The sequence below is a fragment of the Sus scrofa genome, chromosome 14 (genome assembly GCF_054392235.1).
Source record: "Sus scrofa isolate SSC_HxYL_T2T_F1_AM1 chromosome 14, Sscrofa_HxYL_maternal_Yorkshire_Landrace_v2.0, whole genome shotgun sequence".
Taxonomy (NCBI): domain Eukaryota; kingdom Metazoa; phylum Chordata; class Mammalia; order Artiodactyla; family Suidae; genus Sus; species Sus scrofa.
This window is the reverse complement of record NC_139396.1, coordinates 131,287,056-131,310,142: the sequence shown is the minus strand read 5'-3', so window position 1 is coordinate 131,310,142 and position 23,087 is coordinate 131,287,056. Positions and strand designations below refer to the sequence as shown.

General features: G+C 41.1%; 1 long non-coding RNA gene across 9 annotated transcripts in view; it reads left to right on the top strand.

Moving 5' to 3' along the window:
- Positions 1–23,087, top strand: part of ARHGAP19 (Rho GTPase activating protein 19) — a 73,182-nt gene that overhangs the window by 25,744 nt on the left and 24,351 nt on the right. For 7 of the 9 annotated variants that reach the window (XR_002338333.2, XR_002338332.2, XR_002338337.2 and 4 more), the window contains exons 2-5: positions 13,186–13,451; positions 15,951–16,031; positions 18,885–19,094; positions 22,179–22,405. This is a non-coding gene — a long non-coding RNA (Rho GTPase activating protein 19). Of the gene's footprint in view, positions 1–10,077; positions 10,166–13,185; positions 13,452–15,950; positions 16,032–18,884; positions 19,095–22,178; positions 22,406–23,087 lie in introns of those variants that run through there. The other 2 variants (XR_002338339.2, XR_002338338.2) reach the window with 1 other exon arrangement.

The window sequence follows — 23,087 nt, the reverse complement described above, 5'->3', positions numbered from 1 at the left end:
CCACGTCTGCAACCTACACCACAGCTCACGGCAACGCCGGATCGTTAACCCACTGAGCAAGGGCAGGGACCGAACCCGCAACCTCATGGTTCCTAGTCGGATTCGTCAGCCACTGCGCCACGACGGGAACTCCAGACGTTGATTTATTTGTGTATGTCAAACCATATTTGTGAACCTAAGATGAATCCCACTTGGTTGTGGTGTATGATCTTTTTTATATGTTGTTGGATTCGGTTGGCTAACATTTTGTTGAGAATTTTTGCATCTATATTCATCAAAGATAATGGGCCTATAGTTTTCTTTTTTGGGTGTATCTTCATCTGGTTTTGGTATTAGGGTGATGTGGACAGCTACTCTTAAGGACAGAGCATTTCAAAACTTTTGTTAGAAATTGAATATTATTTCCTGAAAAACTGTGGTACAACTTAACTTTAAAACTGTTTCATGTATAAAAAACCTGCCAGCTTGGGCACATGGAGCCTGCTTTATTTTTTCTTTCTATGTACAGAATTCATAATACCAGTGTAACTTTGGCTTGGAGAAAAAGTGAAGAATAACAGCCTCTTATTTATTACTTGTATGTATTAATATGCAATAGCTCTCCAATAAAGTGAAACATTTTAAAGCCATATTTCAGAGCCAGAAGGTTGAAAAGGCAGTAAGAGAATGCATACTTCTCTCAGGGTGGTAAGTCAGGTTTAGACAACTTTAAATATAGCTCATATTTTGATAGATGTTGCCAAGATTGTGGTTCTTGGAGAACAAATCAAGTTAAGCAATTCACTAGGGAGGAAACATTTAGTTTTGTGGGTATGCAATTTTGATAGTAGTCAGCCAAAAGATACATCTGCAGGATATAGTTATTTTTTTCCCTACTGCCTTGAATTTTGCAGATTCATGGGTTCAGCATGCCTTAAAAGCACTTGCATTTCATTTTTATGTAATTGATTTTTCAGCTGTGGATTTTGTTTCCAGTCCTTTCACTAAGCATATCACCTTACATGTAGAGTTCCATCTAGTGGTAAAAGTAATCATTGCAGACTATAGTAATAAAAAATAATCCTTTTTGAGAGATACATTTTGCCTCTTACTACTCTGTGGGATATTTGCCTAGCATATGCATTTAAATACTGGAGTCCTTGCTATCTCTATGTGCCCATGTACCTAACTACTAATTCTCCTGGTTCTGGCCATCTGTGCAGAAACCTTTTTTTTTTTCCCCCCTCTTTTTCCCTTTTCTAGGGCTGCACCCATGGTATATGGAGGTTTCCAGGCTAGGGGTCTAATAGGAGCTGTAGCCACCGGCCTATGCCACAGCCTCAGCAGTGCTGAATCCAAGCTGCGTCTGCGACCTACACAACCATTTGTTAATCACTGAGCCGTGACAGGAACTCCTATGGAGAAACCTTTATGATGAGGAAATTAATCTTTTGTATATACTTTACTTTGATTTTCTTTTCTTTTCTTTGCTACACCTGTGGCATATGGAAGTTCTCAGGCTAGGGGTTGAATTGGAGCTGCAGCTGCTGGCCTACACCACAGCCATAGCAAAACAGATCCAAGCCACCCCGTGACCTGCACTGCAGCTTGCGGCAATGCGGAATCCTTAACCTACTGAACACGGCCAGGGATCGAATCCCCATCCTCACAGAGACAATCTTGGGTCCTTAACCTGCTGAGCCACAACAACAGAAACTCCTACTTTGATTTTCTATGATATTTACATCAATTTGTAGCAAGATTTAAGTCAAAACTACTTGGTTTCTTAAAAAAACTTGTCGTGATGGAGTTCCCGTTGTGGTGCAGTGGTTATTGAATCCGACTAGGAATCATGAGGTTGTGGGTTTGATCCCTGGCCTCGCTCAATGGGTTAAGGATCCGGCATTGCCATGAGCTGTGGTGTAGGTCGCAGACACAGCTCGGATCCCAAGTTGCTGTGGCTGTGGTGCAGGCCGGTGGCTACAGCTCCGATTAGACCCCTAGCCTGGGAACCTCCATATGCTACAGGTGTGGCCCTAGAAAAACAAAAAAACAAAAAAAAAAAATTGTCATGAAAGATGTTGGTTATACATATAAGTATGTAGAATAATATAATCCATACTCTTTCATGCACCTTCTGCAAATCTTAACGTTTTCCATTTTTACTTCTAACGAATCACTCCCTTTTCCTCATAGCTTAATAGTTTATCATAAAACATTGCTTGTACCCTAGAAACTCCCCTTATGCCCTCTTGCCTCTTCATAATCACTAATTCCCAAGGGTTACCATTATCCCTAATGGTAAATACATCTCTGATTCTCTACCATTTTGCCACTTAAGCAAGTACAGATATTCCTCGATTTACAATGAAATTGAAAATGCATTTAATACACCTAACACTGAACACCATAGGTTAGCCTAACCTATTTTAAACATGCTCAGACCGCTTCCATCATCATATAAAAATCATTTAGTCAAAACTGTTTAACTCAAATCCTAGTTTATAATAAAGTGGTGAATATCTCATGTACTTTGTTGAATATGGTACTGAAAGTAAAAAAAAGAATGGTTGTCTGGGTACAGGATGGTTGTAAGTATATCAGTTTACCCTCATGACCTTGTGGCTGCCTGGGAGCTATGGCTCTTTATTGTTGCCCAGCATCATGACTGAGTCTTGGACTATATGTCATTAGCCTGGGAAAAGATCAAAATTCAAAAAAAAATTTTTTTTTTCCATTTCTAGGGCCACTCTTGCGGCATGTGGAGGTTCCCAGGCTAGGGGTCAAATCAGAGCTGTAGCCGCCAACCTACACCAGAGCCACAGCAACACGGGATCCGAGCCGCGTCTGCGACCTACACCACAGCTCGCAGCAACCCCGGATCCTTAACCCACTGAGCAAGGCCAGGGATCGAACCTGCAACCTCATGGTTCCTAGTCGGATTCATTAATCACTGAGCCACGACGGGAACTCCAAAATTCAAAATTTGAAATATAGTTTCCACTGAATGCATATTGCTTTCACACCATCATAACGTTGAAAAATCTTAAATTGAACCATTGTAAGTTGGAGACTGTATCTCTAAACTGTTTCTGAAATTTGGTATAAATGGCATTATATAGTAAGTAGTTGCGCGTGTTTGTGTGAGAAAGACTTTTTTGTTGAACATTTTCTGTAGGATTCATTCATGATGGTGTATGTAACTGGAATTTGCCCATTTTCATTGTTGTAAAATCTGCCATTATATATGCCATGTTTTAAAAAACCATTCTGCTGGACATTTTGCTTCCAGTTTGTCTGTTTAGAAATTAAGGTAGGAGTTCCCTGTGGCCTAGCGGTTGAAGATTCGGTGTTGTCACTGCTATAGCTCATTGTCACTGCTGTGACTTGTGTTCCGTCCCTGGCCCATGAACTTCTGCATGCCATTGGCAAGCCCCACCCCAAAAAGAAATTAATGTATTAATGAACGTTCTTGTTTGGGATTTTTGATGCAATACATGGCTACACTTGTTAGGCATGCTTTAGAATTGTTGGGTCATGGAGTACAACTTGTTCTGCTTTAGTAGATAAGACCAAACAGTTTTTCAAAATAGTCATATATATATATATATATATATATATATATATTTTTTTTTTTTTTGGCTTTTTTAGTGCTGCACCTGTGGCATATGGAGGTTCCCAGGCTAGGGGATGAATCAGAGCTGTAGCTGCCCGCCTACGCCACAGCCACATCAACGCAGCCTCTGAGCCGCATCTGTAACCTACACCACAGCTCATGGCAAAGCCAGATCCTTAACCCACTGAGTGAGGCCAGGGATTGAACCCAAATCCTCACGGATACTAGTCAGATTCATTTCCACTGAGCCACGATGGGAACTCCAAAATAGTCATATACATTTATAGCCCCACTATCTGTATAAAAGAGTTAGCTATTATTTTCTCTAATCTTTGATATTGTCAGTCTCTTTAATTTAGCCATTCTGTTGGATAATAGTATGTCATGGTTTTTTATTTTTATTTATTTAAAAATTTTTTAAAATTTATTTTTGTCTTTTTGCCATTTTCTTGGGCCACTCTCACGGCATATGGAGGTTCCCAGGCTAGGGGTCGAATCGGAGCTGTAGCTGCCGGCCTACGCCAGAGCCATAGCAACGCGGGACCCGAGCTGCGTCTGCAACCTGCACTGCAGCTCACGGCAACACCGGATCCTTAACCCACTGAGCAAGGCTAGGGATCGAACCTGCAACCTCCTGGTTCCTAGTCAGATTCGTTAACCACTGAGCCACGACAGGAACTCCTGTCACGGTTTTTTAATTTTCAGTTCCTTGATGTCTGATGATATTGGGTAGTTTTTTTTTTTTTTTTGGCTGCACCAATCCATATGGAAATTTCTGAGCCAGGGATCAAATCTGAACTGCAGCTGTGACCTATGCTACAGCTGCAGTGGCACGCCTGATCCTTAACTCACTGCCCTGGGCTGGGGAATGAACTGGCACCTCTGCAGCCACCTTAACTGCTGCAGAGACAATGCTGAATCCTTAACCCACTGTGCCACAGAGGAATCTTCCTCGTGTAGTTTTTTGAATGAGATTTTGTTGAAATTTCATGCTTTTTTTGCTATTGGGTTATTTATTTATTCTTTTTCTTTTTTCTTTTTTTTTGGTCTTTTTGCCATTTCTTGGGCTGCTCCTGCAGCATACGGATGTTCCCAGGCTAGGGGTCTAATTGGAGCTGTTGCTGCTGGCCTACACCAGAGCCACAGCAATGTGGGATCCGAGCCACGTCTGCGACCTACACCACAGCTCATGGCAACACCGGATCCTTAACCCACTGAGCAAGGCCAGGGATCGAACCCGCAAACTCATGGTTCCTAGTCAGATTTGCTAACCACTGCGCCACAACGGGAACTCCTTATTTTTTCTTATTGATTAGTACAAAAGCTTCATTTATTCAGAATATTAGCCTTTTTTTTTTGCCATATTGGGAAGATGTATGTTCCCACTCCATGCCTGTCTTTTTTACTTTCTTAGTGGTATCTTTTTTTTTTTTTTTACTATAATGATTTTTATTTTTTTCCATTATAGCTGGTTTATGGTGTTCTGTCAATTTTCCACTGTACAGCATGGTGACCCAATTACACATACATGTATCTTAATGGTATCTTTTGATAAACACAAGTTCTTATTTTAATGAAGTCAAATATATTTATCTTTTTCTTTTCTTTCTTTTTACAGCCACACCTGTGGCATATGGACGTTCCCGGCCTAGAGGTAGCATTGGAGCTGCAGCTGAGGCTTACGCTAGAGCCATGTTAATACCAGATCCGAGCTGCAGCTTGTGGCAATGCTGGATCCTTTTTTTTAAAAAATTACACAGTAAATTTTATTGCATTTGTAGTTTTATAATGGTCATCACAACCCAATTTTACAGCATTTCCATCCCAAACCCCCAGCCCATCCCCCACCCCCAACCTGTCTCATTTGGAAACCATAAGTTTTTCAAAGTCTGTGAGTCAGTATCTGTTCTGGAAAGAAGTTCATTGTGTCCTTTTTTTTAGATTCCACATATAAGTGATATCATATGATGTTGTCTCACTGTCTGACTAACTTCACTTGTGATAATTTCTGGGTCCATCCATGTTGCTGCAAATGCTGTTATTTCTTTCCTTTTAATGGCTGAGTAATATTCCATTGTGTATCTGTGCCACATCTTCTTTATCCACTCCTCTGTTGATGGACATTTAGGTTGTTTCCATGTCTTGGCTGTTGTATAGAGTGCTGCAATGAACACTGGAGTACATGTATCTTTTTGAGTCATGGTTTTCTCTGGATAGATGCCTAAGAGTGGGATCAAATGGTAATTCTATTTTTAGTTTTCTAAGGAATCTCCATACTGTTTTCCACAGTGGTTGCACCAATTTACATTCCCACCAACAGTGTAATAGGGTTCCCTTTTCTCCACATCTTCTTCAGCATTTATTGTTTGTAGACTTTTTGATGATGGCCATTCTGGTCAGTGTAAGGTGGTACCTCATAGTTTTGATTTGCATTTCTCTAATAATTGGTGATGTTGAACATCTTTTCATGTGCTTTTTTTGCCATCTGTATGTCTTTTTTGGAGAATTATCTGTTTAGATCTTCTGCCCATTTTTTGATGGGGTTGGTTCTTTTTTTTTTTTTTTTTGGTATTGAGCTGCAGGAGGTGTTTATAAATCTTGGAGATTAATCTCTTGTCAGTCACTTCATTTGCAAATATCTTCTCCCATTCTGTGGGTTGTCTTTTCATTTTATTTGCTGTACGTAACTTTTTTTTTTTTTTTTAAGCTTGATCATTTGTTTACTTAAATTTTTCTTTTTTTTTTGTCTTTTCTAGGGCTGCTCCTGTGGCATGTGGAGGTTACCAGGCTAGGGGTCCAATCGGAGCTGTAGCTGCTGGCCGACACCAGAGCCACAGCAACTTGGGATCCGAGCCGTGTCTGCAACCTACACCACAGCACACGGCGATACCGGATCCCCAACCCACTGAGCAAGGCCAGGAATTGAACTGGCAACCTCATGGTTCCTAGTCGGACTCGTTAACCACTGAGCCACAATGGGGACTCCAGACTTTTAAGTTTAAGTCCCATTTGTTTATTTTTGTTCTTATTGTCATTATTGTAGGAGGTGGATCTGAGAAATTGCTGTGGTTTATGTCAGAGAGTGTTTGGCCTATGTTTTCCTCTAAGAGTTTTATAGTCTCTGGTCTTATATTTAGGTCTTTCATCCATTTTGAGTTTATTTTTGTGTATGGTGTTAGGAAGTGTTCAAATTTCATTTTTTACATGTGGCTGTCCAGTTTTCCCAGCACCACTTATTGAACAGGCTGTCTTTTCTCCATTGTATATTCTTGCCTCCTTTGTCATAGATTAGTTGACTGTGGGTGCGTGGGTTTAATTCTGGGCTTTCTATCCTGTTCCACTGATCTACATTTCTGTCTTTGTGCTAGTACCATATAATTTTGATGACTATAGCTTTGTAGTATAGTCTTAAGTCAGGGAGCCTGATTCCTCCAGCTCCATTTTTCTTTTTCATGATGTCTTTGGCTATTCTGGGTCTTTTATGCTTCCAAACAAACTTTAAGATACTTTGTTCTAGTTCTGTGAAAAATATCCTTGGTACTTTGATAGGGATCAATGCTGGATCCTTAACCCACTGATCGAGGCCAGCAATTGAACCTGCATCCTTGCAGAGACAACATTGAGTTCTTAACCTGCTGAGCCACAACAGGAACTCCAATCTTTTCTTTATGATTAATATTTTAATTTTTTTTTCTTTTCTTTTTTTTTGGTCTTAGGGCCACACCCACAGCATGTGGAGGTTCCCCAGCTAGTGGTTGAATCAGAGCTGTGGCTGCCAGTCTACACCACAGCCACAGCAGCACTGGATCTCAGCCAAATCTGCCACCTACACCACAGCTCACAGCAACTCTGGATCCTCAACCCACTGTGCAAGGCCAGGGATTGAATCTGCATCCTCATGGATACCAGTCAGGTTTGCTAACTGCTGAGCCATGATGGGAATTCCAATATTTTAATGTTTTATTTAAAAAATTATTTCTGTATCCTGAGTTTGATAGTACATTTCTTTATATTACCTTCTAGGAAGCTTATTGTCTTGTTGTTCATCTTTAGATCTATAGTTCACCTGGAACTGACCTTATATATAGCGTGAGATAGGTGTCAATTTTCATTTTTCCCCCCACAGATGTCTACATGTCCCAGTACCATTAATGAAAAAGTCATTCATTCCCCACTGATTTGCAGTGCCATCTCTATCCCAAATCTAGTAAAGTAGAAGAAAGGAAATAATAAAGATAAGAGCAGAGGAGTTCCCTTCGTAGCTCAGTGGAAACGAATCTGACTAGTATCCATGAGGACGCAGGTTCAATCCCTGGCCTTGCTCAGTGGGTTAAGGATCCGGCATTGCTGTGGCTGTGGTGTAGGCCAGCAGCTACAGCTCTGGTTAGACCCCCTAGCCTGGGAATTTCCATATGACATCAGTGCGGCCCTAAAAAAAAAAAAAAAAAAAAAAAGTTCCTAAGAGGATATATTACAATAAGTTTATGCCAGTAATGTGAAAATGTATGTGAAATAGATAAATCCTTCTAAGTATACAAATTCCAAAATTAATACAAGAAGAAATGGAAAATTGAAGAGTTCTATAACACATAATAATTTGAAAATATGTAATTAAAAACCTTACAAAGGAAACTGTAGGTCCAGATGGCTTCATCAGTCTATTCCATCAAACATTTAAAGAAGAAACAACACTAATATCACATAAACTTTTTCAGAAAATAGAAAACTAGGACACACTCCTCAATTCACTTTATAAGGCCAGCACCACCTTGAAACAAAACCTAATGAAGACAATATAAGAAAGGATAATCCCATGATAATCTCACTTATGAACATATATGGAGAATCCTAAATAAACTGTTAGCAAACTAAATTCAGCAATATATAAAAATGATACTACCTCAATACAATTTAGGTTTATTCTGGAAACGTGAAGTTACTTTAACATAATCAGTATCATTCACTATATAAACAACATAAAGGAGAAAAATCATGTGATTATCAATAGTGCACAAAAAATTTTTCATAAAGTTAAGCACAGGCTCGTGATAAAAAATAAACAAACCTGCAGTTCCTGTCGTGGCTCAGTGGAAACGGATCTGATTAGCATCCATGAGGATGCAGGTTCAATCCCTGACCTTGCTCCATGGGTTAAGGATCTGGTGTTGCTGTAGCTGTGGTGTAGACCAGCAGCCACAGATAGCTCCGATTTGATTCGACCCCTAGCCTGGGAACTTCCATATGCTGTTGATAATAAGATGTCACCTTTATATGATGGTTTATGCCAAAATGATAGATGGGAAAAGATACCATTTTTTTAAATTTGTTTTACCCTGATAACTTTTATTTATTTATTTATTTGTTGTCTTTTCTAGGGCTGTACCCGCAGCACATGGAGTTTCCCAGGCCAGGGGTCCAATCGGAGCTGTAGCAGCCAGCCTACACCACAGCCACAGCAACACCAGATCCAAGTCGAGTCCTACACCACCTACACCACAGCTCACGGCAATGCTGGATCCTCAACCCACTGAGTGAGGCCAGGGATCAAACCTCATGATTCCTAGTCGGATTCGTTAACCACTGAGCCATGTTGGGAACTCCCACCCTGAAAACTTTTAAAGTTGAGATTCTTTTCATGTTTGTCATTTAGGCCTCTCTGTGAATTACTTGGTCATATCCTTTGAGTAATTATCTTTGAGTGTTTTTCTTACAAGTTTTAGGCATATTGATAAATTCTGAGTCCTAATCCTTGTATATGCATGACAGATGTTTTTTCCAGTTTATGGTTTGTCTTTTATTATAACTTTTAAAGTTTTAAATTTATGTATTTATTATGAATGGGTAATATGTTCACATGAATCAAAAATCCAGAAAGTACAAAAAGAGCCTACAGTGAAAATTTCTCTCCCACTCCTGTTCTTTCACCCAGTTCTGTTCTTCAGAGGCACCATGACTTACTTCATTTTTAAGAACTTAATTTATAATGTCATTTGTTGAACAGAACAGTTAAAAAAATTTAAGGTAGTTAAATATGTCCGTCTTTACTTTGTGGATTATACTTTTTATGTCTTGTTTCAGAAATCTTCCCTCTGCTTCATGTATTTATTCTTCTGTACTGTGTTCCACGCAAAGTTTCGCTTTTCAGATTTAGATCTTTATTCTGTCTGGAATTTATTTTTTGTGAACGACATGAGGTCAGGATCACCCTTCCCTTCATACTGTAAACCTACTAGTCTTTATGCTTTTATATTAGGTGACAGTTTCATCTAATACAACTTTCAGTGTGATAGGAGACTGCCATTGAGCTTCATCTACATGTTGGCAAATATAATTAACTGGCCCCCGTGTTTTATTTGTTTTGTTCCTACTGCAGACGAGTGCTTAGAGTCCTAATAAGTACTGCCTTTCAGGCCCCATAATGTGCCCTTGTGTCCTCTAACATGTCTGGAATTTGTGTAGGCTGGGACGGGGCAGGGAAAGGAGGGTTTCTTTGTCACAACAAACAAGGAGAAAGCTTTTTTCCTGTCTCTTCGATTTACCAATGCCTCATCAGAAGCTTTCAGCACTTATGTAAGAAATTTATTTTTTCCTCGAACTTGCGCAAACTTAGAGTTTGTTTTAAAATTAGATAGTGCAGAGTAGGAAGTTGTTGTTGTTTAAAAATAGTATTTTTTTTGTTTTTTATTGTAGTCCTTCTCTTAAGTTCTTGACCGTGTTCCTTGATAGTCTCAGCTTTATATTGTGGTCCTGTGTGTAGTCCATGGAAAGAGATTAGCAGACTTTGTGGTATGGGGATAATTTAAAAACATAACCTACTTTATCTGTCGTTTCTGTCTCTGATCTTCCATTTTACTTCTTTAACCATTTCTCTCTCTTGATCTTGTGTTACTACATGCTCCACTCAGAAAAAGTGAGGAAGAGCGGGGAAGAAAAGAACTAGGTTGAAGAAATTAAAGTGAGACAAAATAAGGGTGAAGGATTATGGGAAGGAAGAGGAGGAAAAACGGAAGGGGAAAATAAACTGGGAGATTGCTGATTTGTTACCTGTGTGTTAGGACCTAAGGTATTTTTTCATGTATTCCTTGTGAATAGGTAGGAGCAGCCTTGAACTTATTTATTCTTCTACCGTGTCTACATATCCAGCAGGGAGCAGACCACAGGGAGAAATGATTCTGTTGAGAAACAGTGTGGTAGGGTTTCGTGATTCTAGCTCCTTTGTACTTTTGTATTTGATCCGGTTTAGGCTTGAGAGTCAACTGCGATGTAGGTTTTAGAATCTTAACTGAGTCTTACTCTGGATATTACTAAAATGAAGATCTGGAAGTTATATGTAGGTATGTGTTTCTACTTTAGGACTATAATGGATGCTATTCATGAACATTTATATGTTAGAATTAATCTGATCTGAATTCTGTTTTTCAGAATTAAACGGATGGGAGTACCATAAAACTCTAGCTTATATCTGATAAATTCTAAGACTCTTGTCAGTGCTACCCTGTCTCGTGATTTTCTGGTTCTCTCAGTAGAGTAGTAATTTCTCATTAGCAGTGATAATAAATAATAGTTGTCTATAGACTCTGATTTCTTGAATGAAATATGTTGTTAAAAAAAGAGGATTTTGGAGTTCCTGTTGTGGCACAGTGGAAATGAATCTGACTAGGAACCATGAGGTTGCAGGTTCGATCCCTGGTTTTGCTCAGTGGGTTAAGGATCTGGTGTTGCTGTGAGCTGTGGTATAGGTTGCAGATGCGGCTTGAATCTGCGTGGCTGTGGCGTAAGCCGGCAGCTGTAGCTCCAATTAGACCCCTAGCCTGGGAACCTCCGTATGCTGAGGGTACGGAAAAAAAAAAGAATTAGAACAAGCTAGTAGAGATAATTGATAATGGATACGAACAAATGGTGATGTCTGCTATAAGAGATGGAATAATACCGTTCTTAAACGTAACACATTAGAAGTAAAAAGGAGTATAGTAATTAGACATTAGGGAACAACAGGGAAGAATGTATTTCTGAGAGTCAAGGAAGTTTGCCAGAAGTATAGCCAAAATAATGTAGGAGTTGAAAACCAGCTAAGATTAGGGGCCAAAAGAACATATCTGGTGAGTGTTACTCAGTGATAGAAGAGTGAAATTAGAAGCAAAATACAGAATTGTTTCAGGTGCCTTAGAAAGAACCTGTTTGAGGAGTTCCCGTCGTGGCGCAGTGGTTAACGAATCTGACTAGGAACCATGAGGCTGTGGGTTCGATCCCTGGCCTTGCTCAGTGGGTTAAGGATCCACCGTTGCTGTGAGCTGTGGTGTAGGTCGAAGATTCGGCTCGGATCCTGCGTTGCTGTGGCTCTCGTGTAGGCTGGCGGCTACAGCTCCGATTCGACCCCTAGCCTGGGAACCTCCATATGCCGTGGGAGTGGCCCAAGAAATGGCAAAAAGATTAAAAAAAAAAAAAAAAAAGAACCTGTTTGAGCAAAGGTTGCACTTAGATGATGAGTCAGACACATCTAGAATGAAGGATTTTAAAGTAAAACCTATGTTTTGAGCCTAGGCAAGGCTGAGTTAATATCTGCTATATGTACCTGTAAGTGCCTTCTGTTCTAGTGAAGGATTTTTGGTTATGAGGAACAGAATCCAAGAGTGGCTGGCTCAGTTGAAGGGGACTGATTATAAGGAAACACCTGCCTGGGTAGGGACCCAGGAGCCAAAGAACCCCAAAAGTCTTCAAGATGTCCACTATACTATTTAGATAGAGTTTTAGCTTTTCAGTAGTCGCATGCTCACTGTCACATGGTTTCTGTGGCATTTGTGGCTAGCCTGAATGTGGTATTGTTGCAGTTGATCACTGGGTGGGAAATACCACATAGTACTGGCTTTTCTGCAAAGAAGGCCTTAATTTAATGATTACTCATTGCTGTGTTAGAGCGAACAGCTGCAGGTCTAATGTTTTACAAATATTTAATAGTTTAGATTTAACTTTTTTTTTTTTTAGGGCCGCTTGTGCAGCATATGGAAGTTCCCAGGCTGGGGGTCTAATTAGAGCTCTAGCTGCCGGCCTATGCCAGAGCCACAGCAACATAGGAGCCAAGCCGTGTATGTGACCTACACCACAGCTCACAGCAACACTGAATCCTTAACCCACTGAGCAAAGCCAGGGATCGAACCTGCATCCTCATGGATTCTGGTTGGGTTTATTACCATTGAGCCACAACGGGAACTCCTGGGTTTAACATTTTAAGTAAGGAAATGTGGTTCATGTGACTGCTAATTCTTATATACTCTTAGACTCTGGAGTCTGTAGGATCTTATCTTCCTTCAGTGAATACCTAAAATTAAGAGGCAAATTCAAGTCACATCATAGAGGCCATTTGGTGTCTTTTTGTTAAACTAAATTTCTGAGTATCTAGGTGGGTATAACCTAAACAGCAACAAGCCCAAATTGTCTTCTTTTGTGCAGTCAGCAGATTAAGCATTAGATTTTCAAAAGGCCGATATGAGCTTAACCCACAGAAAGAATGAATCATTGTACGGTTGAGAGAGAACGAGAAACACATACAAAAATGGTCTTCCCAAAGAGTCTTTGGCTCCGTTTTTTTTCAGTGATGCCATCTGCAATTTTGTTATCTGCAATGACTCTTCCCTTCGAAGTCAGCCCGTTATCTTCAATCCTGACTTTTTTGTGGAGAAACTCCGGCATGAGAAACCAGAGGTGTTCACCGAGTTGGTGGTCAGCAATATCACAAGGCTCATCGATTTACCTGGAACTGAGTTGGCTCAGCTGATGGGAGAAGTGGACCTTAAGTTGCCTGGCGGGGCCGGCCCGGCATCAGGATTCTTCCGGTCTCTAATGTCTCTCAAGCGAAAGGGTAAGAGATGTGTCTGTGAGGGGAAGCAGATCTCAGCACGTTCGGGAAGGAGTTCCTATTATCATAAAGCACTTTGTGTCGTTTTTTTATTTACATGAGTAGTAAAACCTTAAGTAAAAGCAATAAAAATTCTGAAAACAATCTGGATAAACTAAAGCATATGTGTCAGTCCCCAAGAGATGATATGATTAATTTAGATACTTATCAGGGGGACCTTGATTTTCATGCCCTAATAATACTATACTAAAATAATATTTAAAAAAACCCAAAGTTACACAGATAGTACAGTAAAGAAAGTTTGAACTTTTTTTTTTTTTTTTTTTTTTTTTTTTTTTTGTCTTTTTAGGGCCACACCCACAGCATACAGAGCTTCCCAGGCTAGGGGTCAAATCGGAGCTGTAGCTCCTGGCCTATACCACAGCCACAGCAGTGCTAGATCCGAGCTGCATCTGTGACCTACACCACAGCTCACGGCAACATAAGATCCTTAACCCACTGAGTGAGGCCAGGGATTGAACCTGTGTCCTCATGGATACTTGTCAGATTCGTTTCTGCTGAGCCACAACAGGAACTACTGAACGTTTTTTATTGTTGTAGTTCTCCAATGTTGTCATTCCATGGAACACTCATTTTTTTAAAAAAATGTTTTGATAGTTGATTTACAGTGTTCTGTCAGTTTCTGCTGCACAGCAAAGTGACCCAGCCATGCATCCATATACATTCTTTTTTTCACATTATCCTCCATCATGTTCTACCACAAGTGATCAGATATAGTTCCCTGTGCTCTACAGCAGAATCTCAGAATCTTATTGCTTATCCACTACAAATGCAATAGTTTGCCTCTACTAACCCCAAACTCCCAATCCTTCCCTCTTGGCAATCACAGGTCTGTTCTCCATATCCATAAATTTGCTTCTTTTCTGTAGTTAGGTTCATTTGTGCCATATATTAGATTCCAGAATAAGATATGGTATTTGTCTTTCTCCTTCTGACTTAATTCATTTAGTATGAGTCTCTAGTTCCATCCATGTTGCTGCAAATGGCTTTTTGTTCTCCTTTATGGCTGAGCAGTATTCCATTGTGCATATGTACCATGGAACACTTCATAAGGCAGATAAATGCCTATGAATCACCCCCAAAAGCCTTCCCAGAAATAAGTTATTATTTATATATATAGTAAGTTATGATTGTTAGCACTGCTTTTGGTAAGATATTAAAGAGATACTCTTTTGTTTTATTAAATTATAAGGAAATCTGAGGGCAGTAAGAAAGTTTAAACATTATAACAGATCAGACCCTGTACCAACCCTAGTGGATAATCTGTCATGCCCTGACACTCATGGGTCTAATTCTTTTTTTTTTTTTTTTTTTTTTTTTTTTGTCTTTTGAGGGCCATACCCGTGGGATATGGAGGTTCCCAGGCTAGGGGTCTAATCAGAGCTGTAGCTGCTGGCCACAGCCACAGCCACACAGGATCCAAGCCACGTCTGCAACCTACCCCACAGCTCATGGCAATGCCAGATCCTTAACCCACTGAGAGAGGCCAGGGGTTGAACCTGCATCCTTCATGGATACTAGTCAGATTTGTTTCCGCTGTGCCACGACGGGAACTCCTCATGGGTCTAATTCTATTTTTTGTTTTAAAATTAAATATGAACATTCTAGGTATTATTACTTAAATAAGGTGGTCTTTGCCTTCAAGGAACCTACCATCTAAAATTAAACTTGCAGGGAATTCCCGTCGTGGCGCAGTGGTTAACGAATCCGACTAGGAACCATGAGGTTGCGGGTTCGGTCCCTGCCCTTGCTCAGTGGGTTAATGATCCGGCGTTGCCGTGAGCTGTGGTGTAGGTCGCAGACGCGGCTCGGATCCCACGTTGCTGTGGCTCTGGCGTAGGCTGGCGGCTACAGCTCCGATTAGACCCCTAGCCTGGGAACCTCCCATATGCCGCAGGAGCGGCCCAAGAAATGGCAAAAAGACAAAAAAAAAAAAAAAAAAAAAAAAAAAAAAAAAATTAAACTTGCAGGGAGTTTCCGTCGTGGCTCAGTGGAAATAAACCCAACTAGGATCCATGAGGATGTGGGCTCAATTCTTGGCCTTGCTTAGTGGGTTAAGGATCCGGCATTGCCGTGAGCTGTGGTGTAGGTCACAGATGCAGCTCGGATCCTGCATTGCTGTGACTGGTAGCGTAGGCCTGCAGCTACAGCTCTGATTGGACCCCTAGCTTGGGAACTTCCCATATGCTGCAGGCGCCACCCTAAAAAGACAAAATGAAAAAAAAAACAAAAAAACAACTTGCAGAGAATTAAGTTGTTTTATTGCATTTTCTAATACACTTCTAATTCTAAGGTTTTTGTTTATTGACTCCATGAAAATATTTGTTTAACTGTCAACATAGGATGCTTGAGGGGGTATGCTGGTTTTAAGTATGTTGGTTTTGTCCTATTTATGGAAAATATAGCCTTGTCCTATTATATCTTTTTGTGTTCTTTTTTTAGAAAAAGAAGTAATATTTGGATCCCCACTGACAGAAGAAGGCATTGCCCAGATATACCAACTGATTGAATATCTACACAAAAGTAAGACTAGAAATTTTGCCATTTACTGTTTCTGTTTGTTTGTTTGCTTTTTGTTAGTTTTGCTTTTCACAGCCACACCTGTAGCATATGGAAGTTCCCAGGGTAGGGGTTGAATCAGAGCTGCAGCTGCTGGCCTATACCACAGTCACAGCATCATGGGATCCAAGCTGCTTCTGCAACCTACACCACAGCTCATGGCAACGCCGGATCCTCAACCCACTGAGTGGGGCCAGGGATCAAACCAGAATCCTCATGGATACTGTTCAGGTTTGTAACGCACTGAACCACAATGGAAACTCCATTGCCATTCTTTGTTAATGAAGAATTGTCAGTTTTCAATTGGGAGCTCACATCCTTGAGTTACTAGGTACTGATTAACCATCAACAAAAACGCTAAATCTGTGATAATTTCAGGTGGCATATTTATAAAAATATTTCCTTTAATTTTTAAATTTTTTGTCTTTTGTCTTTTTAGGGCCGCACCCACGGCATATGGAGATTCCCAGGCTAGGGGTCAAATTGGAGCTATAGCTGCCAGCCTGTGTCACAGCCACAGCAACGTGGCATCCGAGCCGCTTCTGCAACCTACATACACCACAGCTCATGGCAACATCAGATCCTTAACCCATTGAGTGAGGCCGAGGATCAAACCCGCGTCCTCATGGATACTAGTCGGGTTTGTTAACCACTGAGCCATGACGGGAACTCCTATATTTCCTTTTAAATTACACCTCATATATTAATTTGTTTTATACTCTCAAAGATATACATACACTAGATAGTGTCTGTGAAATCACATTTTCCCCTTGACTGAGAGAGATACTTCTGGAAAAATACGTTGCTCCTAAAGGATCATAGCATTTACTCCAGGAATCACAGTTTATCACCAGAAACACTTTTTGTCTCTAGAATTATCTGATTAAAATACATTCTTCACTTAATTCCTATTCATTTTTTTCGTAGTCATGCTGGTTATGTCATTGCTCTAAGTGCTTGGCACAGCTGAATATATATGAAATGTGTAGCTTTATGTGATGCTTTGGTAAATTCAACAGTAACACTTATTTATGGCTTATTCTCCAATCCAAGTACGAACCAGGCCCCTGCTTAGTGCCTGAGATCAGATAAGAGGCGAGTTTAGGGTAGAATGGCTGTAGGCAGGTTTTTTTTTTTTTTTTTTTTTTTTTTGCCTTTTGTCCTTTTAGGGCTGCTCACGCAGCACACGGAGGTTCCCAGGCTAGGGGTCTAATGGGAGCTGTTGCTGCCGGCCTGCGCCAGAGGCTGTAGGCAGTTTTTTATGGCTTGTTCTATGTGGGACACTGTGCTAGGAGCTAGAGCAGAGGTTGCAAACTGATGGCCTAAAGGCTTAAGACATTGTTATTCATATCTTATTTGTTTGGCAAAGGATTAAATTAAAAATAAAATTAGTTATTAGTCTTTGAAAATGGGAAAAGTCTGGGTTTTCAACTTCTTTGGATGTTAGGAAGGTCTAGCATCCTTGGGCCCTGTTGCCAGTTGGACAGTCAGCTGGAGCACAGGTGGCTGGCTGATCTTCAGTTGTTAGGTTTCCTGTTCATCCAATTACTATTACCAGCCTGGAGCTGTAGGAATTTGAACTTGGACTCCTGAATTAGGGAACTGTACAAAGAAATATGTACCTAAGCTGAAAAGATGAATTCTCATGCTTTTTCTTTCTTTTCTTTTCTTTTTTTTTTTGCCACACCCACAGCATGCAGAAGTTCCCCATTCAGGGGTGGAACCTGAGCCACACCAGTGACCTGAGCCACAGCAATGACAATGCCAAATCCTTAACTGCTAAGCCACCAGGAAACTCCTCAAACCAAAACAGTATGTCTTCATGTTCCCTGGTGGCTCAGTTGGTTGAGGATCTGGTGTTGTCACTGCCATGACATGGTTAGATCCCTGGCCGGAACGTCTGTATGCTGTGGGCACAGCCAAAAAAACCTCCCAATATGTACCATCTTTTTTATCCCCTTAGATTAGCTTAGAATCTAGTTGAGAGGGAAGAATAGTTTAGTTGGGATGACCCTGAGCTTCTGGGAATCTCTTAGACTAAAAGGTGATCTGACAGGTTAGAGTTCTAGTTCCTGGGGCAGCACAGAGACTCTAGATTCATTTTATTTTATTTTTATTTTTATTTATTTTTTTGTCTTTCTGTCTTTTTAGGGCTGTACCTGAGGCATATGGAGGATCCCAGGTTAGAAGGTCAAATCAGAGCTGTAGCCTCCGGCCTACGCCACAGCCACAGCAACGCCAGATCTAAGCCGAGTCTGTGATCTACACCACAGTTCACTGCAATGCCAGATCCTTAACCCACTGAGCAAGGCCAGGAATCGAACCCGAAACCTCATGGTTCCTAGTCAGATTTGTTTCCGCTGAGCCACGATGGGAACTCCTAGATTCATTTTAGGCTGAGAAGTGTTTGCAGGAGCAGTGAACCTCCACAGATGAACCCATCCCTTCTGAACAGAGTCTGGGATGACCCAAGGGAAGGGGTCTTCAGGGAGATTTGGCTTTTCTTCCAGTTTAGTTTTCAAGCTCATTCTGACCATTAAGGATAAATTCAGTCTCCAGATGTGCCTCAGGGGGTTGAGTGACTCCTGGGTGGACCATCTCTCAGGCTGGGAGATCTGGTGCTCAGGGACATTCAGATATGTCCCTCAGGGGCCAATAGGTTTTAAACTACCCTGGGAAGAAAGGCAAAAACCTCCTTCAAGCTCTTTGTAAAGGGTCTTTCAAGTATAAAGTCGTCTTTTAGATGACTTATTTTAATCATAATTCCTCTTTTTGTTTCCTTTTTCATGTCCTTTGTTTTTCTTCCATGCTGAACAGACTTGCGAGTAGAGGGTTTGTTTAGAGTACCAGGGAATAGTGTCCGACAGCAGATTTTAAGGGATGCTCTCAATAATGGAACTGATATCGACTTGGAATCAGGGGAGTTTCACTCAAACGATGTTGCCACCTTGCTGAAGATGTTTCTAGGGGAGTTACCTGAGCCCCTGCTGACACATAAGCATTTCCATGTACACCTCAAAATTGCTGGTGAGTATAGGGGGTGAGAAGGAGATATAAATGCATATCTTTCAATTTAGTAAAGTCATCCGAAATATTCTGTCGTTTGTAACACACAGCAATGTTTCTGCTAATTTTGGTGAAGACTGATATTTCTGGGCTTCCTGAGTACTCATAAGCATTGGCTAGTTAAGTGTGATTGAATCAGTTTTTTGGGTAAAATAAACTTATTTATTTATTTGTTTAGTCTTTTTGTCTTTTCTAGGGCCGCTCCTGTGGTATATGGAGGTTCCCAGGCTAGGGGTCTAATCAGAGCTGTAGCCGCCGGCCTACACCAGAGCCACAGCAGTGTGGGATTGGAGCTGTGTCTGCAGCAATGCCAGATCCTTAACCCACTGAGCAAGGCCAGGGACTGAACCCGAAACCTCAAGGTTCCTAGTTGGATTCGTTAACCACTGCGCCACGACGGGAACTCCGAGAATATTCCATTTTCAGCTCATAAATAGTTTCCTTGTTCTCCTTTGTGCCTGTGTGGTAGGGAATTCATCCTGAAATTGCACAGCTGCTCTGCTGCAGTCGGCTCAAAGTGCACAGGACATCAGTATCCATACTGCCTTTACTTAGTTTTCTACCCTTGAGCCTTCTTCTCTTGCTTCTAATTTTGTGGAAAATTAATAGAAACATTTTTTCTTTTGAATAATTTTTACTACTTAAAAAAAACTTTTTTTTTTTTTTTTTGGTCACACCTACAGCACATGGAGGTTCCCAGGCCAGGGTTTAAACCCACACTGCAGCCTATACCAGAGGTGCTGCAATGCCAGATAACTTAACCCGCTGCACCACCAGGGAACTTTCCCAAAAAACTGGTTTTGATATCTAAAATGTATTAAGATTAATTTTTTTTTTAGCACTTTCGGGAATAATTTAGATGATACAAATAAGGAAATACTACCAGAATGTTATATAACTTTACGATGATTTGGGGGAGAAATAAAGTTGTTGGGTTTTTGAAAAAGATATGGAAAATACTATATTCTTTTTATAAGGGCTAACATGAAGGATGCTTGTTTTGTTTGCTTTCCTGTTGAATTAATTTAGTACAGTGTCTGAAACCTCCCCTCCACCACCCCATGATTCACTGTTCTTTGAGATCGTATTAAGGTGTGGCATGGGTGTAGCATACGATATGCCTTGCTGATTACTGGAAGGGATTTCTGTTTTCAATTCCATATTAACAGGAAACAACTTCTAGAAATATTACCTGCCTTTCCTAAACCTGTGGCGTTATTATTGAAGTTAAATAGCTTCAGCAACACACTGGAATCATTTTCAGGTCTATATGAATTATATATTCAAATGGTTTTCAGGGTCTTTTGAAATTCGGATTATCCAAGGGACTGTTTCTCAATTAAGATAACCTGTGTAGCCTGTTGGAGAGAAACAGTGGTTGTGACACTATTAGAGGAGTCCCTTATTCTCCTATCCCCCCCCCCTTTTTTTTGTCTTTTTGCCATTTCTTGGGCTGCTCCCGCAGCATATGGAGGTTCCCAGGCTAGGGGTCGAATCAGAGCTATAGCCACTAGCCTATGCCAGAGCCACAGCGACATGGGATCTGAGCCACGTCTGCGACCTACACCACAGCTCACAGCAACGCCGGATCCTTAACCCACTGAGCAAGGGCAGGGATTGAACCTGTAACCTCATGGTTCCTAGTTGGATTCATTAACCACTGAGCCACAGCGGGAATCCTTTTTTTTTTTTTAAAGCAGTGAACTCTCTTGGTGAGGAAACATGAAGGGCGTGGCATTATTAAAGATACGTGTGGACATGTTTTCATTTCTCTTGGGTATATACCTAGGAATGGAATTGCTAATCATATGGTAACTCTGTTTAACTTGTTGAGGAATTGCCAAACTGTTTTTTTTTTTTTTAAGGGCCGCACCTGAGGCATATGGAGGTTCCCAGGTTAGGGGTAGAATCCAAGCTATAGCCATTGGCCTAACGCTACAGCCACAGCAACAGGTAGATCTGAGCCGCGTCCGCGACCTACACCACAGCTCACGGCAATGCCAGATCTTTAGCCCACTGAGCAAGGCCAGGGATTGAACCTGTGTCCTCATGGTTGCTAGTCAGATTTGAAACGCTGAGCCACAATGGAACTCCTGCCAAACTGTTTTACAAAGTGGTCACACCATTTTACATTTCCACCGGCAATTTAGGAGGGTTTAATTTTCCCAACATTCTTTCCAACACTTGTTATTGTCAGTTTTTTTGAGTATAGTCAAACCGCTTGTTATGAAGTAGTATCTCATAGTGGTTTTGATTTACATTTCACTGATGGCTAATGATGCTGAATATACACATGCTTATTGACCATTCGTATGTCTTCTTTGGAGGAATGTCTATTTAAGTCTTTTGCCCTTTTTTTTTTTTTTTTGTCTTTTTAGGACCATAGGTGGAGCATATGGAGGTTCCCAGGCTAGAGGTCAAACTGGAGTTGTAGCTGCTAGCCTGCGCTGCAGCCACAGCAATGCAGGATCCAAGCTGCATCTGTGACCTACACCACAGCTCATGGCAATGCCATATCCCTAACCCATTGAGCAAGGCCATGTTTGAACCTGCATCCTCACAGATACTAGTCAGGTTTGTTACCGCTGAGCCACAGCCAAACTCCATTTCGCCCAATTTTGATTGGGTGTTTGTCTTTTTTGGGGGGTTTTTCAGGGCTGAACCTGTTACATATGAAAGTTCCCAGACTAGGGGTGGAATCAGAGCTGCAGCTGCCAACCCATACCATAGCCACAGCAACTTGGGACCTGAGCTGCGTCTGTGATCTATGCTGCAGCTTGTGGCAACACTGGATCCTTAACCCACTGATTGAGTCTGGGGATCTAACCCGAATCCTCATGGATCCTAGTTGGATTCCCACTGAACCACAGTGGGAACTCCGGGTTTTTGTCTTTTTATTGTGCTGACATTGGTATAATCTCTGTTTACACCTGATTCTTTTTTCCCCCTTTCTTTGATCATAGGATTATAAATAGTAGGAACATTGATTTTTTTTTCTTACTTATATTTTCTTCCTTCTCTGCAATCATCTCTTTTGTCCTCAAGATTTGATGCAGTTTGATGATAAAGGAAACAAGACCAACGTACCAGATAAGGAGCGGCAAATTGAGGCTCTTCAGTTGCTCTTCCTCATTCTCCCTCCACCCAATCGTAACTTGCTGAAGCTCTTGCTTGATCTCCTGTACCAGACAGCAAAGAAACAAGACAAGAATAAGATGTCTGCCTATAACCTTGCCCTTATGTTTGCGCCCCATGTTTTGTGGCCAAAAAATGTAAGTATCGAGGGGAAAGGAAAGCCTGCTTGGTTTTCTTGGGCTGGGCCTCATCCTGTGGCTGTACTTTGGTGAGGCTATCAAGGGTCCAAGGTCTAGTCTTTAGCTTTGCAAGATTAGGAACTTACTTTATTAGTTCATTTAAGAGTTATCAGACCTGAGGGAGCCAATTCCTGTTAATCTTGCTTATAAATCAGTCTCTGATAAACCCGAATGGCTATTCATGAGTGGAAGCTCTGAGTGGAAAATTATGGCTGCTAAATAAACTAGAATACTCATTTTGGCTGGTCAGTGTGAATTGCTTAGCATAAAAGCCTTTTGGGGGGAGTTCCCTGGTGGCCTAGTGGTTAAGGAGTCTTCATTGTCGCTGCTGTGGTACAGGTTTTTTTTTTTTTTAGAGCTGCCCCTGTGGCATATGGAGGTTCCCAGGCTAGGGGTCCATTTGGAACTGTATCCGCCAGCCTACACCACAGCCACAGCAACGTGGGATCAAGTCGCATTTGCAACCTACACCACAGCTCACGGCAACACCGGATCGTTAACCCACTGAGCAAGGGCAGGGACCGAACCTGCAACCTCATGGTTCCTAGTCAGATTCGTTAACCACTGCGCCACGACGGGAACTCCTGAACTAATTCTTGACTTTAAGCACATAGCTTCATATTTGTGTCCATTCATAACA